The sequence below is a fragment of the Dreissena polymorpha genome, chromosome 11, assembly GCF_020536995.1.
Source record: "Dreissena polymorpha isolate Duluth1 chromosome 11, UMN_Dpol_1.0, whole genome shotgun sequence".
Classification (NCBI taxonomy): Eukaryota; Metazoa; Mollusca; class Bivalvia; order Myida; family Dreissenidae; genus Dreissena; species Dreissena polymorpha.
The window spans coordinates 24,279,477-24,286,872 of NC_068365.1; the positions used below are offsets into that span (position 1 = coordinate 24,279,477).

A 7,396-nucleotide genomic window follows, 5' to 3' on the forward strand; every position below is an offset into this window, starting at 1 on the left:
TTCTCAGAATGCGACTCGTATGGTTAGAGTACATTATAAAGTGGCTTACCCCTTCACTCTACCTCATCATCTCTCCCTTCCCTGTTTAAAAAAATTCCCCCTGTTATCTATTGCAAAATGTATTGGTTTTCTTATGTCAATTAGGTCAGTCTGTCTGACTCTGTTGGTTGGTGGGTTGCCTGATAGGTAAAACATTTTTTAGTATGGATCATCAATTTAATCAGTTTTTTTCATTTGAACTTCACCAAACTATATCAACATTTGTGTGCGCAAAGTATCAAGGTTTCATAAGAAAATCAGCCCAATCACCTTGGGCATTATTGAGTTATTGCTTATAAATATACATATGTAATTTCAATTAAAACTTGTTTGTTCTCTCTTTACAAGAGTTATAGTTTTCATCAAAATTTCAGAGTACTTGTTAAAAATGTTTCAAATTATAATATTAAAGTTGTATGTTCGACAGATTTTTGCCATAGAAAATTACCAAGATATGACCCTTATTTATTGAACAATTTATGTTTGAACAGTAATCTTGCCTGCTTTGGTGAACAGCGTATTTTATATTTTAAAAAAAGACACAAGAGGTCGATGAATTGCTCAAAAACTAAAAAGACATAAATGTTTTATGAACAGCTCTTGTCCGTTTCTATGTTTCTTTTTAATTGTCATATTGCATAGAAATATTATCATTGATAAGCATCGGTCACCATTGCATTTGTATTTATGCTTTGTAATGCACACATTTTTATTCGTCACACAAACATGCATATTCTTTATTCTTGAAAAACTCTGCAGGAAATGTAATAAGCTTACATGTGTTTCTAGCATTGTTGCATTTTATATACCTTTTTGTATTGTTACTATAATCCCCTTAGTTGTTCTTCTGCATTTTCATGTGGTCATGCTCATAATGAGGCAGTACTTACTTAGTAAGCCTTCATTCTGTGTTTTTTGCATATTTTATAGCATGCCCAGTGTCTATTTGACATCTTTCTTATTATGTGTTACTAGTATTTGTTGATGTCTTACATTATAACTATGAAGTTCTTACTGAATTTACACATTTTAATATATTTATTGCTCCACCCATTATGTTTCCTGTGTTTATTTTATGCTCCGTACTTGGTTGCCATTGTAATTGAACCGTCTTTAGTCTGAAACCCAATCCCAAAAGGTGGTGGTAATATTAATAAGCTTAGCTCTGAAAACACGGGGCTTAATGTATATGCGTTAAGTGTCGTCCCAGATTGGCCAGTTTAGATCACACAGGCTAATCAGCTAGGAAACTTTCCGCCTAATTTGGATTATCGCAAAGAAGTGACTTACTTTAAACGCAAAATGTCATAAAAGTGGAAATAAAAGTCCTTGATTGGCCTCAATTAACCCATGAATAGAAGCCAGCATTGCATGTTTCTTCACAAACTTTACAAATAACTTAAAAAATAATTTACCCCCACAGTTGTTCAATGCTTTATGTTGAATAAGTCATTAGGCTGCTTAGAACTTTGCGTTACATAGTAATGATCCCAATCTAATAACTAGGTGGTCTGTACATTCAAGCATTTGCATAAGGCTCTAGACACGAAGTGATAGCGCACATGTAAAAGATGTGTTCATGAGTGTGTCACGAATGAGTTGTTGTGATGAATTTGTAATATCGTGTTCTTCCATTTTGCAAAATCTCTGTACATGCACTTAACATTTTTACAGTGCCTCGTCAATTTCTTACAGAAATCTCATCGGCATGATATGGTACAACGAAGGGCCAGTTTTCCTCGTGCAAGTGACTTTGTTAACTTAAACGTGTTACCGGAAGACTGCAGCCCGGTTTGACTCACGTGTTCGGAACTTATGCGTGTGTAGAACACAGTCAGTGAGGGCATGTTCATCAGACATGACCGAGGTCCGATATTGTGTATGTCAACGAAGATTGTCTCAATTAAAGAGGAAGTAATCAACAGTAATATGAAAACTTGAATGGCAATTACGGTAATCAGTAAGAACATACGAGCATATTCAAGTTGCAGTGTGTGATGAACGCGAACGTTGTCACAGGCAGTTTTGAAATAAGAGAACAATGTTCTTTGGGGGTTTTAGGGTGTGAATGGCTGACAACGTTCTTTAATGGATACGTTGTACATAATGGTATACACAGTTGGTTAATAGTAGAAACTTCAAGTGATTCCCCGATCAACGGACAACCCCATCTCTTGCACAATGTGGACATACGGTACCTGTTGTAAAAAAATACGTTTATGCACCTGTGTACATAAACCTCTGTGTGTGGTGTTGTGTGGTAAAGCTACATATGATGACACGAGTATGCGCATTGTTAACTTTTCTTTCACTAAATTATATTGGTAAACGAGTATGAGTCGTTAGTAGACAGTGTTACATGCACGAGTGCTAGAACACTCATGTAAGCATCCTTTTGTTTGCATAATTCCGTAATGCTAAGATAGGTATGTGTCCTTGTGCAATACCAGAGTTATATCAATATATAGTTTTTACAATAGTTATGACCAAACTAAACATCAATAACAGACACTTTGGTATTATAAGAAAGCTTTGCGTGATGTTAATCACGGGTTAGCGCCAATCTCAAACTGGTTCCGGGAATGGCGTTTGCCTGTTAGTAATAAATGCAACTTAAAGCACGTGAATTTAGAATGTATTGGTATTCATATCGAATGGAAAGGCACATAGAGCGGGTGTACCTATTTCCGAACACTTAAGCCACTTATAATGATGTTCGGAATTACGATCACTTTCGATCAAAGGGAGACAATAATCAACTAGATATGTGCATATGATATATTTTAGTCCAATATAGAATTATATAATGGTCCAACCAAAAAGAAATTATTTACAAAGCATGCGGACATCCAACTGTTCCTTATTCCGAACATAAGTTCGTAATTCCGAACCGAAGTGTTCGTAATTCCAAACATGATGACCTTTTTAAAATAAAAATCCCGATGATTCCATTTAATTGACACAGTTTGAAAATACCAACTTAGAAACAAGTTCTGTAATAAAAACGATTACATGTAAGTTCGATAAATGACAAGGTCGTTAAAAAAAGTAATATAGAGCAATAGATCTGGAGGTTGCGGTAAATTTATATTTTTAAAAACGTAAACGAAACAAGGATATTAATACGCATTTAGATACTTAACAGTTATTCACGCCCTTTGTCCAGACATATTCAACTCTTTTACCTTTTTACCGAACTTTTCATATACCAAACTCACTGTCAATTAGTGAAAATGCAAAGAACACTGTAATCCATTACCACAATAGGCTTTTTGTTATTTATTCAAATTACACAAATAAACATTACATTTAAAAAGTGAATTGTGGGACTGACGGATAAAATTACATACGAATATTTTGGCGAAAATCAACCAGTCTCTATTCAAACCAGGCAGCGTTAATGTAAGAAGTCGCGTTGATGTCATCCACAAGTGTGAAACATAATTTTAGTGATGTTACGTTTATAATTTCGGTAACTTGAAACGAATGAATGTATCATTTTAAGTCCCCAATATTTAATGCTTAATGGCATGAGCATTAAATACATATTAGCTATCTAAATACAGACATCAGTTAATTTGATACTCAATGCAAGTGATTTCGTTCCAAATAATTATTTTATGTCTATTTTACTCATTTCATATTTCAAATATAGATTCTATCTTGCAAAACGTAGTGTTGCAAAACGCACACTTTTATTTCTTCAAACTTAATACAGCCGGGATTCAATCATAAATTTCGTGAAATTATGTACAAAAGCATGAAACTGTATTCACCCGGTTTTCGGTAATAAATCTTGTGACAACATGTTTTAAAAATTATGTGCTCGTTTCGTTGTAGTGCTTCGTTGCACCCTACTTTGGTCCATGTGAATTACCGTGTCGCTAATGTAGACTAACCACAATAGTTATATCACCCCGATAAGTTAATGTGTTTTGCGACTCAATGCGTAAACATCATAACCAGACAGATCCAAAAATATAAAATTGTAATTCGAAATATGATGCCTTTAGCCAGCCCTCACAAACCCAGTATTTATGTGGGTAGGTCAGTAATAACATAAATGCAGCTGCAGATGTAGAATAAAAGGATCATGACTCTCGTTATTAAAGGCTTAAAAAAGACCTAGAATATTCTAGGTCTTTGGGTTTAAGCATCAACTGACAGAAATCATCGTCGATGATATGCACCAGGGAATCTTACTGCTCCACGAACGCGCGGATGAATATATAGATTTACAGACAGCAGCCTGTAGTATAAAGAAGTAGTTCAAATAAGGTTACGCATGTTCAAACCGGTAATTCTAACTCAAAGGTTACAACAGTAAGTTTTAATTTTCGCATATGCAAACTTAAGAGTCTAAAGTTAAGATGCTCTTTTCAGTACCACTGTAACATAATTTTGGTTTGCACTAACAGTCATCAAAACTGCTATTTGTATGCGGACCTTGAATAAAAACCATCGTCTTTTTCATGAGATCTCTTTGGAATCTATTGTTTAACTGTTTCTGTTGGTTTTTTGTTGTTGTTATTTTCCTTTTCTGTACGATTAAAAATATTAAAACTGAATTTACACGTCGTGTGTTTGTTGAAAGTACATGGAATGCAATACATATGAGCAGTCCGCACGGGCTAATCAGGAACGACACCTTCCGTCTTAATTGGATTTTAGCTAAAAAGACACGTCCTTTTAACGAAAAATACCATAAAAGCGAAAAGTGTCGTCCCTGATAATTATGTTTTGACGTCACTATACACATGCATGGTATATCACATGATTATTTACAAACCTGACACGGACGGAACGCGAAAACAGTCGAGTAGAAACTTCAAACCTTGCCGTTTTCATTTTAACCCATTTATGCCTCGCGTCCTGAAAAAAGGACATTGCAAACAGCGTATACCCAGATGAGACGCCGCATAATGCGGCGTCTCATCCGGGTCTGCGCTGTTTGCTTAAAGGAATTTCTGTAAGAAATATGCTAAATATAGAAATAAGTATACTAGACATCCCTAATTTTATAAATAAATTGATCTAATTTAGAAGGATGGGAGAGTCTACTAGGCATAAATGATTTAACTTCACCAGCTGTCAATGCACATCTTCCTGCTCGTTGCGAAAATGTACATTACATGAACATTAATAGCATGTTAAAACACGTTTAGTGCGCATGTTATTAAAATAAACACCGAAGTACAGGCATAATCACTGCGTCTAAATTGCCCGCTAAACATGACCGTATTTAATGAAACATAGGGGAAACACTTATGGAAAACTTCATTGTAAAATCTTAATATCAGTCTTTCTAATCGACCAATTTGCAAATAAATAATGTTTCCTTTCAAGTGTGTCGATTTGTGAAAACAACCATAATTGCGTGGCCACAACTGTACACATGCTTGTTTTGTACAGTTAAGATAGAGGACTTGTGTTTGCCTACAGCCATCATTGCGAAAGCCCTCTATGTTGTTAACGGCATATTGAATCATCTAGCTATGTATTTTAATGTCCATGATGTTGCTGCACACCAGATGGTGATTGGTGTATTCGCCGGATGCGTCACAATACAAGCTTTATGTATTTCAAAGTTCACGAGGTCTTTGCGCGCCGGAGGCTGCATTAGCTGAGAACCCGGATGGGTTGCAGTACGCATGTCATACTTACGTATGTATACGTACAATTAAACGTAAAATGTTCTATCTTCCTGGTTTTGTGAACTAATCTACTTTCAATTGACGAATACAAAATCACATTTTCCAAGGCACATTTATAGGTCGGCACAAAAACAGTCGGTATTTTGAAATGACTAACTTTTTTATGTCTGCGTTGTGAAGTCAGTGACAGGTTCACTCAATGTTCAGAGTTGCTTAAATTAACAATATATCTGGATAATATAAATGTTTCATAAAACTTTCATCAGCGATTGGTAAGGAAATAAAGAATCAAACGCCAAATAAACGGTCACTTTTTGACACATAAAGAAGGCTGCTTGGAGCAAAAAATGTGGTATATTCGAGTGGCCAATTGCGGCAATACGATGGTGGAACAGGAATAGGGTTAATGAATAATGTCTTATAACTGCTGTTTCATTAACAAAAAAGGATATTTCATTGTGTTAATCAATTACTGTATTCGAGCTTAAAAAAGACAGCACGGTTCATAGAACAATACGTCAACAATGCCCTCAGCCCTAAAAGCGTGGGTGCCAGAATCAAGCTGTAAATCGTTAATCACGCCTACAAGTATATTGTAATTATAATATTATAATGTTCTCGCAAAAAATCGCCTTGAAATCAAATGCATGGTCAGTCTAGAAAATGCAATAATGTGTGATTTTTCAGCGCTTTTTTCATCAATATTGTTCTAGTGTCAACGTATGTCTTTTTAATTTTAATTTGCTTTTTCGCCATTGGCCAAAGCATACAGTTGAACAATAAAGAGATCATTCATTAAGTTGGAAGATTGATGTGATAGAAGTTAAATAATAATGGGTCATTGATTAATGTTATTTGGAATTCAACTTTCAACACACCGTATGCAGTGTATATGTCAGTATCTAAATATCTAAATATACAGTACAAAATTGATACTGGTCTTAAAACTTATTCGCATTCGCGATATAGATGATTCTAGTTTGGAATAAGCCCTTAGAGAAAATGGTTGGCTGGTTGTGAGTCCCTGCACATACAGGGTTCATCATTCTCAAATTATAAAAGTACGCAGTGCATACGGTATATGAGAAAAATGTCGTGCTTCCGACGCTGCCCAACACCATAGTCCAATCTCTCGTTTGCTATACGGAACACAGATTTTTCATTGTTTAAATTTATTTTACGAAATATTTTACGAAATATTCGGTGATTTTTAGTATTTATTTGGCTTTAAATGAAATTATTTAAGGAATATGTGAATGAAATGCCACAACAGATAAGACAGGCTAAGAACCTCTCCAATTTCAAGTACACCGTCAAAACCGATCTGCTTGCTTTTATTTGAGTTTGTTTGTAGTTTTAATTAGTTGTTGTTTCTAGGTCAACTACATTAAATCTATTAAGGACCACAATGGGAATAAGGATTTACTTCCTTTTTTGTGCTATCCTTGTATTTTAATGTTTGCGACATGGTTTAAATTTTTAGTACACACACACACACACACACACACACACACACACACACACACACACACACACACACACACACACACACACACACACACACACACACACACACACACACACACACACACACACACACACACACACACACACACACACACACACACACACACACACACACACACACACACACACACACACACACACACACACACACACACACACACACACACACACACACA

At 35.4% G+C, this 7,396-nt stretch overlaps 4 protein-coding genes across 19 annotated transcripts in view; 3 read left to right on the forward strand and 1 right to left on the reverse strand.

Annotated features, from left to right (window-relative positions):
• LOC127850214 (protein still life, isoform SIF type 1-like) overlaps window positions 1-4,613 on the forward strand; it is a 353,922-nt gene extending 349,309 nt beyond the window's left edge. For 5 of the 8 annotated variants that reach the window (XM_052383073.1, XM_052383074.1, XM_052383075.1 and 2 more), the window contains exon 27: window positions 1,735-4,613. The gene's annotated coding sequence lies outside the window, so the exon portion shown is untranslated. The remainder of the gene's footprint in view (window positions 1-1,734) is intronic. The other 3 variants (XR_008035134.1, XR_008035135.1, XR_008035136.1) reach the window with 1 other exon arrangement.
• LOC127850221 (osteopetrosis-associated transmembrane protein 1-like) overlaps window positions 1-7,396 on the forward strand; it is a 256,800-nt gene that overhangs the window by 232,221 nt on the left and 17,183 nt on the right. The window lies entirely within an intron of this gene.
• The window catches only part of LOC127850216 (actin remodeling regulator NHS-like), a 331,736-nt gene that overhangs the window by 174,071 nt on the left and 150,269 nt on the right, over window positions 1-7,396 (forward strand). The gene's annotated exons all lie outside the window — the stretch shown is intronic.
• Window positions 1-7,396, reverse strand: part of LOC127850217 (membrane-bound transcription factor site-2 protease-like) — a 257,498-nt gene that overhangs the window by 73,727 nt on the left and 176,375 nt on the right. The window lies entirely within an intron of this gene.